Source organism: Protopterus annectens, chromosome 3.part1, assembly GCF_019279795.1.
Source record: "Protopterus annectens isolate FY-2018-M chromosome 3.part1, PAN1.0, whole genome shotgun sequence".
Lineage (NCBI taxonomy): Eukaryota > Metazoa > Chordata > Ceratodontiformes > Protopteridae > Protopterus > Protopterus annectens.
In genome coordinates this window covers 1,703,630,179-1,703,655,618 of record NC_056732.1, presented here as the reverse complement: position 1 = coordinate 1,703,655,618, position 25,440 = coordinate 1,703,630,179, and the positions used below count along the sequence as shown (strand labels likewise).

At 41.2% G+C, this 25,440-nt stretch overlaps 1 protein-coding gene across 1 annotated transcript in view; it reads left to right on the top strand.

The window, feature by feature from the left end:
* The window catches only part of PARP10 (poly(ADP-ribose) polymerase family member 10), a 1,579,412-nt gene that overhangs the window by 1,485,629 nt on the left and 68,343 nt on the right, over nucleotides 1-25,440 (top strand). The window lies entirely within an intron of this gene.

Genomic DNA, 25,440 nt, shown 5'->3' with positions numbered 1-25,440 from the left:
CTTCACCTTATTCCGCATCAGATAGAGTTTGTTTATGGCAGAGGACCACCCGATTGGCTTCCTTTTTTGGGAGGAGAGCATCTTGGTTCTATTGGGTTTGGCGAGATCCATGGATTTGTGTATGTGTTTGTACAATGCATTGGTGTATGATTCAGCAGTCATACAACTATTCTCCATTTGCATGAGTGCCGTGAAGTTAGCCACCTTTCTTGTTAGGAGCCCAGAGTTAGCTTTGGAGAAGTTTTTCATGGTGCTTACCTTTGTGGAGGGGTGGGTGAGTGGGGGGGATGTGGATTTCTAAGGTGATTAGTTTGTGGTCAGATCTAACCAGGGAGGAGCTGACTATTGGTGTAGAGCAACGTTCATAATTTAGTAAAGTTAGTAATGACCAGGTGAAGGATTTTGCTACCTCTAGTGGGAGTAAGAATGAGTTGGTCCAGGGCATTGGAATTAATGAACTCCATGAAATGTTGGGCAAGTGTATTGGTACATGAATAGTTTTCTCAGTTAATGGAGGTGTAGTTGAAGTCGCTTAGTAAGAGAGTGTTAGTTTGGACCCTAATATTCTCCAGGGTGCTTAGGAACGTGGAGTGTGAGTCTTGGGACATGATTGGGGACCTATAGCAGGCTATGACCTGAATCGCTGTCTTGCCCAATGTTAGCTGCACCTGAAGTATCTCTGATGCAGTCTGGAGGTGTGCGCATACTTTATGAATATGGAAACATCACCGCCTTTGGAGCTTCGGTCCAGGTTCTGGGGCCAAAAGGTGTGGAATGAGTTATAGCCTGGTAGTGCAGGGGTGCTTTCTGCTTCCTTGAACCAGGTCTCTGTTACAGCAGAAATGTCGATGTTCTCCATTTTAAGGAGTGCTTCGAGCGAGTGCATTCTGAGATTTAGACTTCTAGCATTGAGCAGCATGACCCTCAGATTGCATTTGTTTGTAGCTGTTACTGTGGTAATTTGGTCCTTGGAACACTGCTTACAAAAGGCACTATGGGGGGGGGGGGGCCTTGGCCAGTATCCAGAAGCCCAGGGGTGACAGATGCAGGCCATCTCTGGAAAAACATCGAGGTCTGTCAATCATGTCATTCCAGGCAGACAGATACTGGATCCCCTTAGAATGACACCAGAAACTTAGCCAATTGTTGAAATCAGTCATTTTCTGCTTGTACTGTGGTATCATTCTGGGTAATGGTAGGATGCTGCTCAAGGCTAGGGTCATACCCACCTGGGCTACATAATCCGAGAGCTCCTCCATGTCTCTTTTCATGTAGTCCAGGGAGGTACATCTCAGATCATTCACACCCACATGTACAATGACAGAGTCATATTTGTACCTGTTGTTGAGGGACCTGAGTGTGTGCATTATGTGATGGATCCTGCCACCTGACAGGCAGCTGACTGCTACTTTCTCCTTATTCAGTTTAGTGAGTGGGAGATCAGTGTGTCTCACTATCGAGTCACCTATGACTAGTATGTTGGGCATGCTGTTTTACTTTAAGGGCTTTGGTTGAGTGGCACACTGTTTAAGAGAGTTATGTGTCTCATGATTAGTGTTGTGTTGTGGTGGTCGAGTGTGTTTCTGTCTTGGAGGTCTCTGCTGCTTGGGTAGATTTTTATTGAGAGCCTCTACGAAGGTGGGCAAGTGGTTTGTGTTTTTATGTGAAGGCTGTGCTGGTGTGTGTTCTGGAGGGCTATGTGTTCCATGTGGTGTGGTGCAAGTGTTGACCATCTCCTCTTGACCAGCTATTCTGGTCTTGGCTGGAGAGTGTGTGTCTTCCAATTTGGATATGTAAGTGCATCTCTCACAAGTCTGACTGTTGGAAGGTAAGGGGAGAGGATTGTTGGTGTACATGAGGCAATTGCTACATTGCTTCAGGATGCCCAAGTTCACCAGGTTAATAGGAGGAAGTACAAGGGGCTGACCTTCAGACATGCCTGGAGGGGTTGGCATTAATAATAAGTACTGGATCTGTTCCCTTGTAGAACGTTTAATGCTGGTAGCACTTTTGTGTGCTACAACAATTGCTACAAGAAGTCTGGTAAAGTGCTAGACTAATAAGGTAGTATAAGTGAAGGAGTGAACTAGTAGATCTAAAGGACAAATTGAAGAGCAGACTTTGGCACTGCTCAGGAGCTTACAAACAGCCCTGGATACAGCAAGTCTGTATCTGGACTAGACTAGTTACAGGAAAGGTGGGAAACAAATGCAAATGCGGACTTTTAAACCAGAAAGTTGAGAGAGATGGAAAAACTGCCCAAACGGACAATAAACTGCAATTTCTGGGCCAGAAAACACTCCTCTTGTGGTAGATGGACTACCTAGTGATTACCACTCCCACTGATAAGCTAGAAGGCTTCCCTCCAACACAGAAAGGCTTGGGAGGCTCAGAAGCTTACAAACAGTCCTGGATACAGCAAATCTGTATATGGACTAGACTAATTACAGGAAAGGGGGGAACAAGTGCAAATGTGGGCTTTTAAATCAGAAAGTTGAGGGAGATGGAAAAGCTGCCCAAACGGCCAACAACTACAATTTCTGGACCAGAAACCACTCCTTACATGGTGGATAGGGTTTACCTTTACATGTTTGAAAGTCAAGTGGTCATACATGCACATCCGAGAACCAGATATGTGAAGTCTGTAACACCGAATTCCTGAAATGTCGTAAAATCAAATTTCGACATTTCCAAATGCACCATCGCTGAAACAAGTGCTACCATGGGTCAAAAAGAGGGTGACATTTCATAATTTGGTCCTTCGGTTTTCTTGATTTTGGAATTTTGCGGTTTACAATTCGTGGCAGCAGGTTCGAAGATTTGACCTTCGAACATGTAAAGGTAAACCGGTAGATAGGCTACCTAGTGTTTACCACTCTCACTGATGAGCTAGAAGGCTTCTCTCCAACACAGAAAGGCTTGGGGGGCTCAGGAGCTTACAAACATTCCTGGATACAGCAAATCTTTATCTAAACTAGACTAGTTACAGGAAAGGCAGGAAACAAGCTTAGAATTTTTTTTATAGTAAAGTAGAAAAAGAAAATGCAGGAACATAAGGTAATTCAAAGTTAAGAACCTAAGTGGGTTGGCCTTCTCAAATGTTCTCTCTGTATTAACTAGAATGAGCTAATGACACTAAACTGGGAGGAGTATCCCAGGTCAGATTTACAGTATGGGCAGGCAACTGCAAAGCCACCAAGTATAAGAATAAGATGCCAATAGGGAGGGCAGGTGGAAAACTTATTACAGCTGCTAGCTGTAGCCACTAAATGAATGTTTTAAACATATAAAGGAGAAAGGAGACTCTAGAGAATGCTTTTAACTGCAAACAAATCAGCTTTATGATACCTGACTAGAACACAGAAACCTCATAAAAAAGCACAAAAGCACAGCTAGAACACTCACAAACAGAAAATACAACTCTCAGTATGAAAAAGCAGTTTACAGTTAAGTAATTCAGTAAAAATTCAGAGTAGTGAAACAGTATCTAGCAATGAAAAATACAAACAGCATAAAACAGTACATAAATGCAGTGAAACAGTAAAAAAAGCTTTATCACAGTACAAAATGTAGTAGATTAGCTGTATAGCACAATTATAAGAGTTAAAGAAGTGCAATTCAATGAAATATGTTTAAAAAATAATTTATTCTGCTCTTGGAATCTTAAGGAATTTCTGCTTAGTCCCAGTGATGAGTCACTAATTCCACAGCCTGGCACCAGTTCTCTTTTAAACTGGTGCTTTAGGGAAATGTTTCTTAAATTGAGGGGGAGTATGTTGCATACATGATCTACTAAGTATTTGTAAAGGGACTTTCCAATTTTCTTTTTAGGTTTGTAGATCTCAAAAGGGTGTTTGTCAGTTGTGCAAAGGTGTCGGACAGGGTGTAGTAAGATACTAGGTTGGAGAGAGAGGAGCAAGAAGAGGGATTATAGAGAATGGAGTGTGTGATATGCAATTGAGGAAGTAGTAGTTGATGAGAGATGTCAAGACATTGAAGTGTCTTAAGGGAGAGACAGTGATAGGAACTGTGAGGTAGGTTAGTGGCAAATCTGGCTATTTTATTGTATGTTTGTTCAAATTTGGACAGCAGTGTAGATTGAATATTAGTAAGGATAGGGGCAGCATACAGTAGTCAAGGTAAGAGGAGTGATTGAGCCAGAGAGAGTCTGGAGGAGGGTGTAAGGAATTTTTGATTTCTATAAAGTAGACCAAGTTTCTGGTGTTTATTTTTTATACATTGTTGGATGTGTATGTCAAATTTTAGTTCATAGTCAATAGTGGTACCAAGTAGTTTGGTATGAGGTTCAGGTTTAATGACAGTATTGTTGAGGGAGGTAATGACAAAGGAGGATTTGTGTTGTACCAGTAGTTCTAGGAAATAAGAGAAGGAGCTTTTTTTTTTTTTTTTTTTTTTTTTTTAGGATTTAGTACTAGTCGATTGTCTGATTGTCTGAGAGCCATTTTTCAACAGATGAGAAGGTGTCCTGAGTGAGCGCTTAGAGATCAGGAATACTATGGGCAGTGGTGATACGTGTGGAATCATTGGCATATTGTGAGTGATGAGAGCTTACAAGCAGAATGTAGTTTGTTAGTGAAAATATTGAACAAGAGGGGGGCCCAGGATTGATCCCTGAGGACCCCCTGTGCTGACCGGAAGGAATGGGGAGCAGACAGTTTGCTAGTGAACACAGTGTAGCCTATTAGAGAGGTAGCTGGAAAACCAGTTTACTGAGGAGCTAGAGAGAGAGAGAGAGAGAGAGAGAGAGAGAGAGAGAGAGAGAGAGAGAGAGAGAGACAGAGGTCAGAGAGTTTAGTTAGAAGTTTGTAGTTAGAGACAGTATCAAAGGCCTTAGAGAGATCATGGAATAAGAAGAATATCAGTTTGTTTTTGTCACGGGCCACAACTACTGCTTGGGTGAAGGAGAATAGTGCAGTGGATGTACTGTGGTGGGGCCTAAAACCATGCTGGTGGAAGTTAGCAGGTTATTGTCAAGTAAGTGCTTGAGTAACTGGGTATGTATGCACTTCTCCAGAGTTTTGGAGCTAGGGGACAGGATGGCAATGGGCCTGTAATTAGAAGGGTTTGTAGAGTTTCCACCCTTGTGTAGTGGGATTGTAAAGATGGATTTCCATATAACAGGGACATAGGCTTTGGTAATGGATCAATTCATGATTATAGAGACACGGTAGGCAATGGATTCTGCAGATATTTTAAGAAAATAGGAAGATAATTTATCAGTGGAGTGGGAGGAAGGTTTGAGTTTGGTCAAGACAGATTTGATGAAGGTGTTGGGAACTGGTTTAAATGAGAATGCAGTGGAAGGTGTTATGCTGGGGATGAGGGAGGGGTAGAGGCCCAGTGCTCGTTTATTTACTCCATTGTCTGTACTCTGTTTTGTCCTTTACATCTCAAGTACATGGCTACAATGCTCATAAAAACCTTCCTATGTAAGTAACTATGATTCAGGATCTTATCTGTACTATAATCTTCCTAAACAATTATTACCATTTTTTCTATGCTGCTACTCTCTTTAACATCTATTCTGACTTATACTCCATGATGTGAGATTGTAAACGCTTCCAAATCAGTTTTTACAAATTTATGTTTAGTACTTTGGTGCAGAGGCTTAACATTATGTGCTCCTAGACCTAGACCTGGCAGCAGTCCTTGGTTTGATTCTCACAACCTACAAATGCCTATTGTGCGACTCTGAACAAGCTACTTAACCAAACATTTTCCTAGGTCACTCCTGGAAATGGATCTTGGGTCCAGTGGGTGTGATTGGCTAGATTTTTTTTTTCTTATAAGGTTCGTATATTTAGTTGTAAATTTGTTATCTATTTTAAAATATAACATTTGTACATTTATTGACTTTACAGGCTATCATGTTCTTTGTATGGTACAGATGCATTCTCCTTGTTATTGCTTGAATATGTACCTATATAATGTATCTTGTGTTTATTTACCCTCCTGTTATGTCCAATATCTATATTCTCTATATGATCCACCATAACAAAATAAAATGTGCTTTAAACATAACCACGACATCTGATCAGCCCTGATATGATATAAAAACAAGATTTTACTGTTCAGTTTAGTGGCAGGCTTTAAAGATCTTTAAGATAGATTGAAATGAGCCAGTCCGGTGGCATAGAGGAATAAGCCCTGACTATAGCTCAGTCAACCTGGGTTCAATTAGCAGCTCAGGTGGCTGATTCATCAGTTGTCTTGCAGTTGGCTTAGGGGATTAAGGAGCTGTTAATGAGCTGTTTCCTGTGGTCCAATGGTACAAGGTTTTATTTGTTCAACCTTCATTGCCTAACTGTGACTCTGAACAAGTTACTTAACCAGACACCACTCACGGGAGGAGTCTAAAAAGGTCCATGGAGATCAGTGCTCTGCTCTGGAAGACAAATGTAAATAAATAAATAAATAACTGGAGTGACAGGAGATGGAGGGTGGGTGGTTACATGGGGGTTCCTGGCTACAATCCACGGTGGAGGCTGGAGACACTGGATGAAGGGCTATAGCTTAAGAAACGTAAGGTCACCGGAATGGCTGAGCTGTTGTGGTGGTGTGAATGATATGCCTCATGCTCCCACTGCATGCTTGCTTCCCAAGCATAACATAATTGCAGTGGGAGGGAGAAATAGTGGGTAGGGCATAACCAAAAAAAAAAAAAAACAATAGACTGTGGGTGGCTGAAGCTCCCAGGGCACACTTAGTTTCCACCAGCACCTGCAGAAAAAGCACACAGTAAGCCTAAGAAGGGGTGGAGTAGCTGATAAAAGCAGCGTGGACTTGGACACTAGTGGGGGCAGTGCAATAAGGATGATGTAGGAGACCCAAAAAAACAGACTGAAATGAAAGCGAGATTCATTTAGATGATCATCTCCTTATAAAATGGAGTGCTGGTGAATAAATTATTTTTAGGATTACAGAAGTAATTGTTCTGCTTGAACAATGATTGTTCTGATTCTACACCTCTTAAATAAAACTAGTCAAAAGCTGTAATTGCATTCAACTTCTTATCTGTGCCCTCATCAGGATCTTCCTGTTGCTGAGGAAAAATTATCTTCTTTAGCGGGAGAATAGAAGTTGTGAAGCCAAGTGTGTACACCAAGGGACAATACTTTAATGGTTTCAGCTCTGGCATGTGGGAATCAAACCACAAGCTAAGGCTTCTTAAAGGTCATGATGTTAACAAATTACTGTGGTCAGCCAGATGAATCAACAAGAAAACCCCATACAATTGCAGAGTATCAGACCCTGATGGCAAACTGCCAATAAATCACAGCTGGAGACTTGTGTGAGCATTCTAACAAAGGGCTGGGATTCAGAAAACTTTGCATCACTGTGGCAAGCAAATGTGCATGAAGAGTGGCCACACACAGGGTGTGAGTGATTCAGAGACACAGATACCACTAGCATGGAATGTCGATCAGTACTGTCAGCTAATGGCCATATAATGGCATGGCAATGAGCAACATATGCTGCAGAGTGGCACTCACTGTTTATATGAACACTGCCAAAACAGATACCAGGCACATAACATTACTGAGCAAATATCCCTTACTCTACAAAGGTGTATCCCTGCAACTTCCCAAAGTCCCATGACTGTTTCCTTTTATTAATGAAAATAGTTTTGAACATGTGAAATATGTCTAAGCTATAAAAAAAGCAAATGTTTATACCCAAAAATATATTACAAGGCCAGCCTGAAAGTGTTCACATGGGATTTAAATATTTGTTGATGGGTTTTCTTCCCATTAAGCTTAACAAACCTTCAGCACAATATGGTTACCCTAGCAGTACCCTCTCATTCCCTAGCAGTACCCCTCTCATTCACCTTGTTCAGTAACCCATAAAAGTATTGTCAAAGCTACATCAGTATAGTTAGGTGGTAGCACCGCACCTAACTTTAACCAGAGATTTAAAAGTGAAGCTGAAAAAGCATGACCTAACTTGCTGAAGTTTAAAGAAACTAATGTTGTAGAAGCAATTAGTGCAATATACAACTGTTACAGGTTTCAATGTTGCTGATCAGGGGAATTATTTCATAATGCAATCAGGCTCAGTGATTTCCCTTGTGTTTATATTGCACCTGGGCATGGCAATGATGCAGATGAGGGCTAAACTCATTTCTGTTTTTGAATCACTCAGTTAGTGCATTGTGATAACTTGCCAAGCACTGTGCCCAGCTGGCCACAACATCATGCTCATTCATAGACACGTGAAGGCAGCTCACTGCACTTGCATGGGTCACTCTATGGCTTTGGGGGGATATCTTTAAATTCACACCTAAGTTAATGGAAGAGGAATGTCTGTAAAACATACTGTGTTTACAGCATATAAACAGATACAGACCGACATGCTTAATGTGTTACAGTGCAATGATTAGGTATTGTTATGCAGTGCATATATTGAGCTGTTTCACCATCAGTCACACAAATGAGATGCCCGCCTGTGATTGACAGTTGGTACACCTGAGAACAGGCATGAGTGAGATGTCTGCCAATTTTCTTTGCAATTCGTCACTTGTTGAGTCATGTCAACAGAGGAAGAAGGCAGTGCTCATTTTAGAGTACAAAAGTGGTTTGAGGAAGAGAGTAAAATCTTCCTGTAGTTGCTACACCAAGCCTACAGCCAGATGCTATTACAGGAGGGCTATGAAGGTCCCCAGTACAAAGCTGAAGGCTGAAATAGTTTGGCCCAGGCACTGACATGCTGCTGGCATCTAACACATGGATGAAGAGTGTTGTCACCATTATAGTGATATGAAGAGATGACATTCTGACATCCTGGACCAGTGAGAGGCTGAGGTTAGCACTTAACCCCACTTATGGACTGTAAAGAAGCCCTGTCTTACCTACACATACAAATTGCCAGTGTGTGCAATCCACATATCTTATACACTCCTGTTTCGCCTTCTACAGCTCCTGAAGGTACTGCACAGACTGCATAGCTGCAAGGGAAGAGAATGACACAGTGTGTTAGAGAGCACTGGGGTGAGTCCACCTGTTTCATATAGTACAGGTTTAAATTTTAACAGTCTGTTTAGGTAGTTAATCTGTAGTCTGACACAATATAGGTTTTCTACAGTACTGGCACTTCTGTGCTAAGTTCCATAGCTGCGCTTGCGTATTTTTTGTGGAGTTGTACAAATAGCTTAACATGTAAAAACTGCCTTCACACTGCATGTGACAATGCCTGTGGGTTTGATTCCCCACCTTGGTTGTCTACTATGACTTACCTGGTAATTTGGGATAGGTGTCTGTTGTACATCTGAGTACAGTACCTGCAACATTATAAGGGAATAAACATGTAGGAGCTGTATTTTTTCATTGTATCTGTAAATTTATCTTACAAACTCTCTCAATATACTTGATTTGATGACATTACTGTATGTTTGCAGTCAGATTGTAAAAGTAGCTCAATATATTAAGGAGAGGAACAGAGGTTAAGTATTCATTCCCAGCTACGATCCCTGGTGGAGTCTGGGGATTTTGATTGACAGACATAGCATACCAGTGGTAATGCGGTGGGCATGACAGTATCTGTGGGTTTTATTCCCATCTTATGTTGTTTATTGTGCTATCATTAGATCATTAGTAATTTCATATGAGTGCTCACTGTAATTCTGAATAATGGACCTACAACACTGCAAAGAAAACATTCAGCAGAGCTACTTTTTTTCTTTGCCTCTGTACACTTGTCTCACACATGTCATTACTGTACATTTGAGTGGAGGCTTCACTTGTCTCACACATGTCATTACTGCTCGTTGGATTGGAGGCTTCACTTGTCTCACACATGTCATTACTGTGCGTTTGACTGGAGGCTTCACTTGTCTCACACATGCCATTACTATGCATTGGATTGGAGGCTTCACTTGTCTCATACATGTCATTACTGTGAGTTGACTAGAGGCTTCATTTAGAAGTACATGTAGCTATACATGTTAACACTTTGAATTTCAGATTGGCTGTGGTAATGGCTATAGGTATGATTTCCAGTCTTGGTTGTGTATTGTGCCATTATTGGTAAATTCATGTGGTTGTTTCTTGTAATTCTGAGTAAAGTATACTGCATTTTTTGTTAGTATCCGTGGATTTGTCTGATGTATGTCACTATTGTGTGTTTGAATGCATCCTTATCAATATGGGGCAGCTTTGCTCCCCACCAATTGCAGCTTCTTCCCTGGTCAACTCGGACCACAGCTCAGTCATATTTACCTTTTTTAATAAACATCTTTATTAAATTATCACATACAACATATACAATTTTACATTTATATAAATGAAAAACAAACAAAATAACACAACTTTAGTTGCAGACATTATTTTATTTATTTATTTATTTTTATTTAACATTTGTTGACTGGGAAAGTCTGACTAGGTTCCACAGAGCCTGTTTTCGGTGGCAGCCCAGGGAGAGATGCTCCAGATGCATGTCTTTAGAATGTGGGAGGAAACCAGAGTACCTGTGGTCTCTTTTGAAGTTTTAATATGCTGTTAAAGCAGAATGCAAGTAAAACACAAGGTAAAGAAAACAAACCACAGTATTAAAAATATAGAAAGGCAATAAAGTAATACAAAAAATAAAAGCAAACTAACCTTTCCTTCACCGCAAAGTGTAGCAGAGTCTGGATGAGCCTTTCTGGTAAAGCTCTGAAATGTTTTATTTTACCCCTTAAATAGAAGGTTTAGTTCCTAGCTCCACCCCCTCAGTTCACAAATGATTAACCTTAAGTGACCTCTTCTATCAATATGGGAAATCGATGCTCCACACCTATGGTCACCCCCTCGTTAGTCATGTCTGACCATAAGCTAATCACCCTTAACATCCACATCCCACCCCCACCCCCCAGTAAGGAAACCTCCATAAAAAACTTCTCCAAAGCCAACTTCATGCTACTCAAGTCAGAAGTGACAAACTTCATGACACCCATGCAGACGGGAACTGAAAGTTCAACTGCTGAATCCTACACTAAGGCACTGTACAAGCACATCCACTCATGCATGCATCGTGCCATCCCAAATAGAACCAAGATGCTCTCATCCAAAAAAAGGAAGCCAATCTGGTGGTCCCCTGCCATAAACAAACTTTACAACAAAAGGAAGAAACTGTTGCAGAAAAGAGGAAAATCCCAGGATGCAAAAAACTCCCTTACCAGCCTCAGTAAGAAACTGACATCCATCATAAAATCCTCCAAAGCTAGTTACGAAAATAAAATTGCCAAAGATTCCAAAGACAACCACAAGGCATTCTATAACTATGTCAAGAATGTAAATGGCAGTGCTCAGATCTGCTCTGAGCTAAAACAGAATGGCATTAAATATACTGATCCCAAGGATATTGCCAATACCTGGCAGATCGATTCAGTGCCAACTTCACCCCCCTCTCACCCCCCAAATGGCCCAAATTCCAGTAAAAATGGCCACACAGGTAAAAAGCACACTCTGCAAAGCTAAGAATACAGCATCCATGGGACCAGATGACATCCCAGGCTGTGTACTGCATGAACTACAATATGAACTAGCACCTCACCTAAGTGTCATGTTTAATCACAGCCTCACCTCAGGTTTCGTGCCCACTGATTGGCGCAGAGCTACAGTTATCCCTCTCCACAAGGGGGGATCCACCTTGGATCCTGGAAACTACCGTCCCATCAGTCTGACGAGCCTTATCTGCAAGGCCATGGAGCGTATTATCATGGAACTTATAAACAAAGACATGGGCAACCTTCAAACACTGGACCAGTTTGGGTTTGTGAAGGGCCGATCTTGTCTCCTGAAACTAATTGACTTCTTCAAATCAGTCTCAAGAGCCATGGACAAGGGTAAGGTGGTTTACACAGCCTATCTAGACCTTGCCAAGACCTTTGACACCATCCACCACTCTGGAATTATAGATAAACCTACTAAGCTGGGCATTAATCCCTACGTCACCCAATGGGTTGCTAACTGGCTTACTGATAGAACCCACACTGTAAAAGTAGCTGACTCCAAATCTAGTTCCAGACAGGTGACAAGTGGAGTACCTCAGGGTACAGTCCTAGGACCGCTCTTGTTTGGCATCTACTTCTCTGAAGTACAGGCCAACACTAAGGGACTCTAGCTAACAAAGTTTGCAGATGACTGCAAACTGGGAGCCATTATTGAATCCCCAAATGATGTGGATACTCTACAAAAGGGCCTTACAGAAACAGATGCTTGGTGCCAGAGCCATGGGCTCAAGCTCAATGCCAAGAAATGTATAGTTATTCCCTTTGGGAAAAAAACATGTACCCATGAATTACCATAAAGGTGGCAGTACACTAAACACTGAAAGTGTGATAAGAGACTTAGGGACACAGGTGGACAGTGGTCTCACCTTCAATAACCACATCACCACAACAGTCAGAAAATCCTTCTATGTGGCACACCTCATCACTAAGAGCTTTTCATCCAGAAAAAAGGAGGTCATTGTCCCACTGTACTCATCCCTCATTAGACCCATTATAGAATACAATGCCCCATTTGGTATGTACCTTTCAAGACATCTGCAACAACTGGAAAGGCCGCAGAAATACCCCACTAAAAGAATCACGGGCCTAAAGCAGATGCCCTATGCTGACCACCTTAAAAACTCCAGCTATACTCTGTCGCATATCGTGTACTCAGAGGCGATCTCTGCTTAACATACAAGGCCATGTCAAACCCAGAGCTGTTGGACATGCTACACTTAAAGAAATCCTAATCCCTCAGAGCCACATGCTCCAGGGATCTAAACCTTGTCATCACAATAAACAAAACATGCTGGAAGGATAGGTTCCTGACCCAGAGACTCCCCAGACTCTGGAACAGATTGCCCATACATGTCAAGCAGAGTGCCTCTTTGGCCCTCTTCAAAAGGAACCTTGACGATTGGATGGGAGAAAGGAAATTCACCCCGGGGATCACATCAGTCGCCCTGCTAAACAGGGGTCCAGGGAAGTAAGTAGTGTGGGAAGAAATAGCCAGGGAATTGTTATGGCTAGGCTTGTATAGGCCCTAGGGCTGATAACCTGGTACCATCCTATGAACCTATAGTTTTCTGCTTGTGCTATGTATAACAGCCTTAACTGTGTTGCTCTAAAACACCCCCTCAAATTGGGTAATCCTAGTCCGCTTTGTTCTATTGGAAGAATCAGCTTATCCCACTTGACCCTTGCTGTCTTCTCTTCCCAGAAAAAATCCTTCAACTCTTTTTTTAATTGCTATCCACAAATTCTCCTCTGGTTGGTAAAAATATGACTGACCTGTGTAAAAGACTAAAGGGGCTAAAAACATTTTAATGGCTTGTATCCTAGTGTCTATATCCATATAACAATACTTCCAGTTTCTCAATTGTGGTATTATTTGCTGTTTAATCTCTTCCCAAATATCCTTAGCTGCCACAACAGAGTCAGTTCTAATCCATACTCTGAAATACTTCATTTTATCATGCCCCCATAAATATGGATATTGTTGGACCAGTTTACCTCTATTGCCTTTGTTTTAGCTTCATTAATTTTGTATCCCAAGAAAATATGAAACTATCTAAAAATGTTCCACAACACTGTAATGTCCTTTTCTAGTTTTGTCATGTATAAAATAATATCATCTGCAAACAGATACAGCTTTTCTTGACTACCATACCAATTATATCCTTGAATTTTTGAGTCCCTTATTTTCTTTGCCAATGGTTCTAAGTATAATGCAAATAACAAAGGGGAAAGTGGACAACCCTGTTTGGTTCCTCTGCTCAAGCAGAAGTTATCAGAGAGGACCCCACCCACTTTAATTTTTGCCTCAGATTCCTCATATATACTCTTAATTGACCTTATAATTGTATCTGGGAAAGAAATGCTTCCATTGCCCTGCTCATGAAGTCCCAGTCTACTCTGTCAAATGCTTTCTCTGCATCAAGACCCACCAATAAAAGTGGTATTTCTTACATTCTGCTTCCCTCTGGATCATCAATGTTCTGTTAATATTGTCAAGTGTTTGCCTTCCCTGCACAAAACCACACTGATCCATATCTATCAATTTTGGTATCACTTTTGCCATTATAAACATAAATATGTTATAGTCATGGTTTAGTATTGAAATGGGCCTACAGCAAGCTGGATCCAATGGATCTTTACCCTTTTTAGGTATTACCGTTACCACCACCTTCTTCCAGGATGCTGTTACTTCTCCTCTTAAAATACTGTTAAACAAAACCTTCCAGATCTTTATCAGTTTTTTCACTCGTAACATCCCTCAGTCATATTCACTTTAAGACTGAAGCCAGAAGCATCTTTCAATAGCTTGGTATTCAGAGAGTATTTAATCTACTAAATTTACTAAAACTGAGTGATAACCTGACTAAATTCAAAAGCCCCTCTATCTTGATGACCTCATTGCTTATGTGCAATACTTTAGTGCCAAATTCTATGTACATGTACAAAAATGCACAGATACATCTGTCCCCCTCAGAAGTAAATACACCATATTTAAAAATAACCCCTGTGGAGCAGCTCAAATATAACTCAGCCACTGGGGATGCACAAACCAGTGCACTTCTTCATGTAAGTCCCAAGCCAGGATAAATGGGGAGGGTTACATGAGGAAGGGCATCTGGTGTAAAACTTTTGCCAAATGACATATGCAGACAACAATACAGATTTCCATACCAGATTAGTCGAGACCCAGGTTAACAACGACCTCCACCAGTGCTGTTAGCCAACAGGGTGTTGGTGAAAATTGGGCTACTGTTGGCCGAAGGAGAAGAAGAGGTGGAAGACATGCCCAAAGGCAGGAAGAGAGGAAGGTTAGGAATGTGGTAGTAAGGGTAGGAACTTTGAATGTTGGCAGTATGACTGGTATAGGGAAACTACGAGCTGATATGATATGATAGACAGAAGGAAGGTTGATATATTGTGCGTGCAAGAGACCAGATGGAAGGGGAGTAAGGCCAGGTGTAGCGGAGGTGAGTTCAAATTGTTCTATCAGGGTGTGGATGGGAGGAGAAATGGGGTAGGGGTTATCCTGAAGGGACAGTATGCCAAGAGTGTTTTGGAGGTCAAATGAGTGTCAGATACAGTGATGTTTATGAAGCTGGAAATTGATGGTGTGATGATGAATGTTGTTAGTACATATGCTCCACAAGTTGGGTGTGTGATGGATGAGAAAGAAAAATTTTGGAGTGAGTTGGATGAAGTGGTGATGACTGTACCCAATGGTGAGAGAGTGGTGACTGGAGCAGATTTCAATGGGCATGTTGGTGAAGGAACAGAGGGGATGAGGAAGTGATGGGTAGGTATGGTGTTAAGGAGAGGAATGCAGAAGGTCAGATGGTAGTGGATTTTATGAAAAGGATGGACATGGCTGTGATGAATACATATTTTAAGAAGAAGGAGGAGCATAGGGTGATGTACAAGAGTGGAGGAAGATGCACACAGGTGGATTATATCCTATGTTGGAGGGCCAATCTGAAGGAGATTGGAGAATGTAAAGTGGTGACAGGGGAAAGTGTAGTTAAGCAGCACAGGATGGTGGTCTGTAGGATGATGTTGGTGATCAGGAAGAGGAGTAGGAGTGTGAGGGCAGCACCAAGGATCAAATGGTGGAAACTGAAAAAGGGTGATTGTGAGGTGGAGTTCAGGGAAGAGTTAAGACAGGCACTGGGTGGCAGTGAAGAGTTACTGAATAGCTGTGTAAGTACAGCATACCTGGTAAGGGAAACAGCTAGAAAGGTGCTTGGTGTGACATTTGGACAGAAGAAGGAGGACAAGGAGACCTGATGGTGGAACAAGGTAGTACAGGAGAGTATACAGAGAAAGAGGTTGGTGAAGAAGTGGGATTGTCACAGAGATGAAGAAAGTAGACAGGAGTAAAAGGATGAGGCGTATGGTGAAGAGAGAGGTGGTGAAGGCTATGGATAAGGCATATGGAGAGTTGTATGAAAGGTTGGACTCTAAGGAGAGAGAAAAGGACCTGTACCGATTGGCTAGACAGGGGGCTTGAGCTGGGAAAGATGAGCAGCAGGTAAGGGTGATAAAGGATAATGAGGGAAATGTACTCACAAGTAAGGCGAGTGTTAAGCAGATGGAAAGAGTACTTTGAGGGGCTGATGAATGAAGAGAATGAGAGAGAGAAGGTTGGATGATGTGAGGATAGTGAATCATGAAGTGCAACAGATTAGCAAGGAGGAAGTAAGGACAGCTATGAAGAGGATGAAGAATGGAAAGGTTGTTGGTCCAGATGACATACCTGTGGTAAATATGCAGGTGTTTAGGAGAGGTGGCAGTGGTGTTTTTAACCAGATCATTTAATGAAATCTTGGAAAGTGAGAGGATGCCTGTGGAGTGGAGGAGTGTTTTGGTACTGATTTTTAAGAATAAGGGTGATGTGCAGAGTTGTAGTAACTACAGAGGGATAAAAGTGATCAGTAACAGCATAAAGTTATGTGAAAGAGTAGTGGAAGCAAGGTTAAGAACGGATGTGATGATTAGTGATCAGCAGTATGGTTTCATGCTGAGAAAGAACACTACAGATGCGATGTCTGCTCTGGGAGTCTTGATGGAGAAGTATTGTGTCTTTGTGGTCTTAGACAAAGCATATGACAGGGTGCCTAGACAGGAGTTGTGGTATTGTATGAGGAAGTCGGGAGTGTCAGAGAAGTATGTAAGAGTGGTACAGGATATGTACGAGGGTAATGTGACAGCAGTGAGGTCTGCGGTGGGAGTGACGGATGCGTTTAAGGTGGAGGTGGGATTACATCAAGGATCAGCTCTAAGCCCTTTCTTATTTGCAATGGTGATGGACAGGTTGAAAGACTAGATCAGACAGGAGTCCCCGTGGACTATGATGTTTGTGGATGACATTGTGATCTGTAGTGAGAGTAGGGAACAGGTTGAGAAGACCCTGGAGAGGTGGAGATACGCTCTAGAGAGGAGAGGAATGAAGGTCAGCAGGACTAAAACAGAATATGTGTGTGTGAATGAGAGGGAGGATAGAGGAATGGTGAGGATGCTGGGCGTAGAGTTGGTGAAGGTGGATGAGTTTAAATACTTGGGATCAACAGTTCAAAGTAATGGTGAGTGTGGAAGAGAGGTGAAGAAGAGAGTACAGGCAGGATGGAGTGAATGGAAAAAAGTGTCAGGAGTGATTTGTGACAGACGGGTACCAGCAAGAGTGACAAAAAGGCAGGAGTCAGAGCTGGAGGTGGCAGAGTTAAAGATGTTAAGATTTGCATTAGGTGCGATGAGGATGGACAGGATTAGAAATCAGGATATTAGATGGTCAGCTTAGGTTGGACGGTTTGGAGACAAAGCCAGAGAGGTGAGATTGCATTGGTTTGGACATGTGCTGAGGATGGATGCTGGGTATAATGGGAGAAGGATGCTAAGGATGGAGCTGCCAGGTAAGAGGAAAAGAGGGAGGCCTAAGATACGGTTTATGGATGTGGTGAGAGAGGACATGCAGGTGATTTGTGTGACAGAGCAAGATGTGGAGGATAGGAATAAATGGAAACAGATGATCTGCTGTGGTGACCCCTAACGGAAACAGCTGAAATAAGAATGGGGAGGAGGAGAAGTTCAAATATAAACAAGCTTTATAATAAAAGAGGCTCCTCCAAGAGGCCTTTCCCTAATAAATAACTGGAGTCAAATCATGGAATAAAACTAAATGCCAAGAAAAGTATAGTTATATCCCTTGGTAAGCATGATTTCCATTATAACTATCACATTGACAACACACCCCTGAAAGCTGATCCAGTAGTCAGGGATGTGGTAACCTATGTCAACAATGAACTGTCCTTTGACCACCATGTATCCACTATTGTAAGGAAGTCCTTCTTCATCACATAGCTTATATCTTAAAGTATGCCATCCAGGTCTGGGACTCCCATCAGATGAACCACTGAATATAATGTCCCATTATAGATAATAATAGTATAATAATAGATTAGTACTAGGCTAGTTGCCCTTGCGAGCCATTTTAAGCCTAGCCAATTATCCCTTGTGAGACTCAAACCCTGCACCTTGTGTTTGTAAGGCAAACACCTTAACCATTAGGCCACCCTCCCAACCCAATTAATCAGCCCTACCAAGTCTCAAACCCAGGATGCTGTGCATTGCAATCACAGCAAAGTACCACTACATCATGTTTCATTACCTACCTGTCCAAACACTTGTTCACAGCAGGATTAACCGCAATGTTTTCTCACAAAAAAAAATCAAGGGCCTGAACCACACAAACTATGCAGCCCTCTCTAAGCCATATAGCCATATAGGCTAGTTAGAGGTGATCTCTGCCTCAAGAATGGAGCCTTGTCAGACCCTATACTGTGAGATATTGTGACGACCGTTCACTGGACCAGTAATCAAGGAGCCTCAATCCCACCACTGCCACAAATGGATCAGTAATCAAGAAGCCTCAATCCTCACCGCTGGCAACAGTGGGGGACATCACAGACATATTAGACCTTTGCAAGTTCAGTTGTAACATGAATGCCCACTCAAGGGATGTCAGTCTCTTTTGCAACATAAATAGAACATTTTGGAGGGATATGTTTATATAACACAGACAATACCTCTTCTATGTAATGTATTCTGCGCCACATAAAGCAAAATACTTTTCTTACTCTATTCAAACATAATTTGGATGAATGGATGGGTAACCACAAATTTATTGCCAGTTTAGCACCCATGTCTTTCGAGGATAGTAAATATCCCAACAGATATTTGTTCTGCCAATCTCTGCATTATTTGCATGCAAAATATAAGGGAAAAATGATACATGCCATGGGATCTTTTACATCCACCTGAGGTACCACCAACTCAGGCAGATGAAGGCTAAGGGGAATCAAACCCTATACCACAGGAAGTACCTTATTAAGAACTCATAGCCGTAATCCTGTGCATCATCAGCCAGTGCATCTCTCCATTTATTGTACAATTATATAGAGCAACATCTAGACCTGATCCCATCCCTCCAGTAAGGTTGTTGGCCCCCAAAAGTTGGTAACCCCACCAGCAGCAGAAACACCCACTATATCTGGGTCCTAGGCTGCCAAAGTCAACTCCACACTTCTGGCAGCACCTGCAGCAAGCATTCTAACTACATCTGTACCAACTGGTGGTGCGTGTGTTCCCCCCCCCCCCAGCAACATTGCCAGTGGATGTAGCAGTTTTGTTACCACAGCAGCTGACAGACCTAGTCAGAGAGCTTAATAAAAATAGGCAAGATCCTCAGAATCTCTTACTGCAACTAATTGGGTCACATGCATGCCCTATATTGGTATGACCATCTGACCCAGGGCCTATATAGTTCATAGGCTAATAGGTGTATACTAGTCTATAGAATGACAAGGGCATTTTTTAAGCCAAGCCATGAATCCCAAACATATCTGACAAGTTTAGGGCCCTTAAGATTATTCTAAGGGGCATACGTAGGCTACGGCTTGGGTGGCCAAGCATTTACAGGCTGTCTCTGCCCATCAGGGACATAGGTGCCAGATCAGGGGTGCATTTCTGAATCCCCAGCCACTGGTCCAAATTACGCTTGAATTGGGTTAGGAAGAACTTTGCTTCACGTGGATGGGAAGCCTGTTACAAAGAAGGGGAATTCTCTGAGACACATAACAATATTCCAATCAACGTTTTGGTAAACTGGTTTCTCAAACGTCTTGGCTGGGATTCAGAAAGACTGTGGATGCTACCACTGGGTTACAGCCATCAGGGACAGCAGCTGCACAACCCCACCCTATCTCCATCTTGATGCCCCCCTCCCTTTTGTGTTTATGACCACCCTGTTTGTTGTCCAATCCTCCCAATCACCATTCTCTTTCCCTTGTTGGTCTGATGTTTCCTTCTCCATAGGGCTCCCCCTCCCTCACTGTGTTAGCACCTCCTCTGTCAGACCATTCTGTCTTCTGTGTTTGTTTGTGTGCCTCTGCTACCTAACTCTCTCTTTCTTACATTTCTGTTGCGTCCGTTACTGATTACCCCAATTTACCTTCTCTTTGCATGTATAAAATAGGCAACTGATCTACAAAAAATTACCCCATCTAACTCACCTCCATCCTGCTCATTCTTTAGGTTTTCACCTTATTTTCTACCCTCTATTTGCCCCCCCCCATCACATTCCTATATTCTCATTTCCACACTTAATTTGGTCAGAACCTAGATGAACACACCTGAATCATAGTTTTTTAAAGCTTCCAAATCAGTTCTTGTTGCTGCTGCTTTGGGAATGGGATTGTGCAGAATCACATGGACATGCAAGCACAACAGATGAGCTCTGGTTGTGTTTCTCGTTCCCTGCAGCCACACTTTAGTACTTCTTGTTGTACCTGCACATCTCTCTGCAGCTGTGAGCAGTATATTTAATAAGCTCACCTCCTTGCATTGATTTCCCTCACGATACATTCTTAATGAGCATCATGCTAGTCATGCATATAAGGTAAACAGAGGTGGGCTAGCCACGAATACACCCACAATCTTTCTGAATCCCAGCCAAGATGCTTAAGAAAATGGTTTACTAACATATTTCCCTCAGTATTAATATCCATCCATCCATCTCCCCTCATTCCCATTTTTACACATGGGGTCTGAGAGTCACTTCAACAGTGGCAATCATCATTTATTTATCCTTTGTTGACCACGTTACTTTGACCAGGGCATCAGGGAACTTTCCCTACTCTTTTCAATAAGTGCAGTAAGATCTTTTATATCTACCTGAGCTACCACCAACTCAAGCATATGGGGCTTTTTTTTAACATCTCATCTGAAGGATGGCACACTCAGGAGTGCAGCACCCCCTTAGATTGCACTGCAGCAAAAGTAATTAATTAAAACACACATCCTACTGTTTAATGAGGAATGTGTTACCCGTTGTGGCACTGACCCACCGCTGTTGTTGTGTCTTTCGGCTTTTCCCGGTTAGGGGTCGCCACAGTGGGACTCCAGTCCGCTAATGATTGGCAGTAGATTTTTATGTGCCGAGTTGCCAGCTCTGACGCACAACCTTCAACGAAGGTACGCCCATTCACGCATGTCTCCACACAGAAGACGCTCTAGCTGAGAATCGAACAGGATAACGTCTTACTGTGAGGCGACTACACTACCACAGCACCACCACCGCAGTATACTGACCCACCGCTAAAGTGATAAAAACAATAATCAGTGGTGTGGTGCTGAAACCGAAGCACAAAAAGTCCATCTGGGTGATAGAATCACAATTGCCCACACATCATCATTGAATATTGCTACATTTTACAGAGAAATAAGAAAACAGCCCTTTCTTATTTTCTGTCAGGTACATTTCTTATTTAGGTTTATTTAATCTGAGATTTGTTGACTATGTTAATTTCTTCTGAGTATTTTTTTGTTTGTTTCTTTAACATGTTTAAGTTATTAGAGTGGCTCTCACTTTTAAAGAGCAAAATCATTTTGACTCATTTGATTTTAAATTGTGTAATCAAGTTTAGTTTTCACAATTTTCTTTTCATGATTGACTAAATATATGCTATTTGTCCACTGTCAACAACATAAAGGGACACACCATTTTCAAAACTGTTCATTGACTTCTTTCAGTTTCCTTTTCAGAAGACGTTCCCACTTTTAAATGTATTCTATTATTTATTTTAAACCACTGTTAATCTTTTATATTCATTTTAGCAGTGCATGACAAATATCAAATGTTGCAGACTGCTCTCCTACTTCCTGCTTCAGATATTATTCTTACTCATGTCTATATTCCAGGACTCATTACTGCAAATCCTAAAATAGTCAGACTGCATGACCAAGAATGTGGACTTAATATATACCAAGTCCAAGATGACTGTTCATCAGAGTATTCCCTTTTCTCTCAGGTATGGTAATCTCACAGTTGTTATATAAAAGTGCAGTGGGTGTAGGGGCTTGCCTCCCGCATCAAGATTGCTTGCCCCCCCTGTAAAAAAAAACCTTAAAGAGAACAGCATTTTTTGACATTCACTCCTACCCTTTATCTTCATACGTTTTTCATAGTTCAGTGGCTCATACTTACAAGTCCTGAATTTATCATAGGGAAACCTTTTATGTAGAAGTAAAGTTGGAATGAGGCAGGGATTACTTTTACATTTTCCTTCTGTGGTTTATGTGACTGGAAAACAAAAGTTAACAACAAAACAGTCACATACTCTGGCATACTTATAGCTCTGAGGAAATAGCTGCAACAGTCAAAGGTAGCTTGGGTTTGTGTCATGCTCAGAAGTGATCTCACAATATGACTTTTGTTAAGTTTGTTTCCTTCTCTGGTTCAGTTCTTGGTTAGGGTGCCTTCTTTGCAGAACCTGCACATATTCCCTGTATCTGATTGGGTTTTTGCTAGGTACTCCAGTTTCCTCCCGCATTTCAGATATGTGCCATAGGTGAACAATTACTCAAACATGTGCATACTTTATGACACTGAGTAAGTGTGTGCGTGTGTTCTGTGTTGAGCTGATGCTCTGATCAGAACTAATTCTACTTTGTTGTACACAGTGTCTGCCAAGCCAAGACAGGATCCCACTCTCCCATAACCCCATCCTGGAATTAATGAATTTGTAGTTCCTATCCAACATTCCTTGCTGATACTCAGATGAACTTCACTTTTACTTGAAAAAAAATCCTATTTGCTATCTGTTAGAAGTTGAAAACCACAAAGCTTCTAGAGCTTCAAAAACTTATAAGTTAAACATTATTTAACAAATTAAAAACTAACACAATGAAACCAAAGTGAACTGGTTTAGATTTTAGCAATAATCCATAATTGGGTGAAGGTAATTGTAGTTTACCTGCAGATGGCATAATTTGGTCACAAAAGTGAAGTCAGAATGATCTAATTAGACAGCCATGGATAAACCAGCATTACTCACACACAAGAGTGGATTATGGCCGTTACACATTGCAATTATCTACAAAAAAAATGCTTACCATTTTAGGTAATGGCAAATGACCCAGGGTCTAGTGGCAGTAAGCTCCTAGATAGTCTCTATTGAGCTATGAACTTCTGAGACAAAACCCATTGTAGCATTGCAATATTGTAAAAGAATATCAGAGCATATAAGTGATGTTTGTGCCAAAAATCAGAAAATGCTTTACACACATATATTGAATTACAACAAACCACAGCATGAGTATAGAAAATAATAATAATAATAATAATAATAATAATAATAATAATAATAATAATAATAATAATACTATTTGTTAACCGGGTAGGCCCACTTCAGAGACGACCCAGGATCAGTGTCTGGTAAAGTGACTTGCTCAAGGTTACACAGTAGGCAAATGAGGGCTGAAGGAATCAAACCCTCTACCAAAGGAACTACAGCTCGCAACCTTTACCTCTATGCCAACTGCCAAAATATTTACTTGAGTTTAGGCTTTTCTCCTAATTAACACTAATTCAAAGGGCTGTACACTTGATTTTGACTTGGGGAATCCATAAGGTGTATGGAATCAGAATAGGTGCTTCTGTACTAAAGACAACTATTTAACCATTGGTGAGGGTGAGTTTGTCCATGGCCTGAGGGTGTTCTCCAGAAATCCACAAAGGTAAAGCCTGAATGGATAAAATCACCAGGAGTGGATTAATAAGCAATGACCATTCATTTTATTCATTCATTTATTTATACATGTATATATATTAAACATCATTATTAAAACAGTTTAGTCTAAAGTTTTAATAACTGCATTGTACAGTCATCCTCCTTGGGTTTCACATGTATTTGTACTGATAAGGTCAGCAGACACCCCTCGGAGAGGTACTGACCATGTGCATGATCTATATATGGCAAGCTGTATGCAGAATACAGCCACAGTGTAGTCCATGCCTCTGACGATGTGGCTTCAAAATGTTTGTTTTATTCTTTTTAATTGTTGTTTAATTTACAATATGTATTGATATAGCATCACTGCATCAATGACTTCCTTTGACTTCCTTGTAGATCTGTTATTTAGCAGCGCAACTAGTTATTTTTAATTAACATTTTTACAAACTTGCTGCCAGACTTATAATGGTGGCACAGGCTGTCCTAGGTGAGACTTTAAATTTGCGGTTCATATTTGTTGGAATCCTCTTATTTACTTTTTGCTGTGTCTGAATGTCTGTTTTGACTATTTATTTATTTACATTTGTTTAACAGGGTCCAGGAACCTTTATGAACCACACCCCAAGCCAGAGACATTATGCAACATATAATCAAAAAGTAAGTAATCACATATAATAGATGTCAACACCAAGTGCTTGGATTCATTTTCCAATAATAACACTGCAGTGTAGCATAAGGGGGGGTTCTGCACTGCTGAGTGTGCCACTATACACATGCGATGTCAAACTGGGGTCCCATCCGCCTTAGTTGTTGGTAGTTCAGACAGATATAAAAGATCGCACAACGCTTATCAAAAAGTGTATCAGAGCTTTATTAAGGCACCTTTCATACATCATTTACAGATTTTAAATATTATAGTCATCTTTTAGCAACGACGTTGACTAATCAGTTATGCAAACACAAACAAATAATACATCAATAATCTCAAACATATTCATAATGTCTCGTTTCAAATTGCTCCCACCTTGTCTCCATAACCATAAATGAAGTTTCCTGAAAATTAAGTTACAGTCCCACAGCTTGTTATACAAACCCTCTTCACACCTGAATAGCTACAACGCTTATACTGCACTTATTAACGATCACACATTCCAAATTCAGTTGATAATCTCTTCCTAAAAATGCTTTCATCCTCTCAGAACTTAACCAAAGCAAGTTCCATATTTTCTTCAGTCATACAAATCACACATAACCATTCCTCTACTTGTTTGTATACTTTCATTTGGCATTTTACTAATAACATTTCCAACATTAATCACAAAAAAGAAATATATATTGGACTTCTTCAATATCCTTAAACCTTATCTAACTCTCTTTTTCATGTCCTCAGTCATCTTTTCCCATAGTTTTTCATAATAAGTTTTCTCCATTTCTTATTTAGACTACACAAATATTTTCTCTACACTCCTCCCAAATTATAACATGCACAGTTTTAGGTTATTCAGATATTCTTCCAGTATCTTATTCATAGTTTCTCTTTTCCTTTTTCCTTTCTTTTGTTACAGTGTTGTTGTTGTCTTTCGGCTTTTCCTGGTTAGGGGTCACCCCAGCGGAACTCCGGTCTGCTAATGATTGGCAGTAGATTTTCACGAATGACGAGGTGCCAGCTCGACGTTCAACCTTCAACGAAGGCGCACCCATTTACACATGTCTTTCGAATGCCCACCGTTACAGTGTAATATTATAATATTCCTCTCTTCATTGGATTCAAACCTTAAAACCCAAATATACTCAACTACCAGTTCCAAAAGTATTCTATCTTTTAAGTAATGGAAGCAGCCCACCAGTACTCCAACTTACATAACA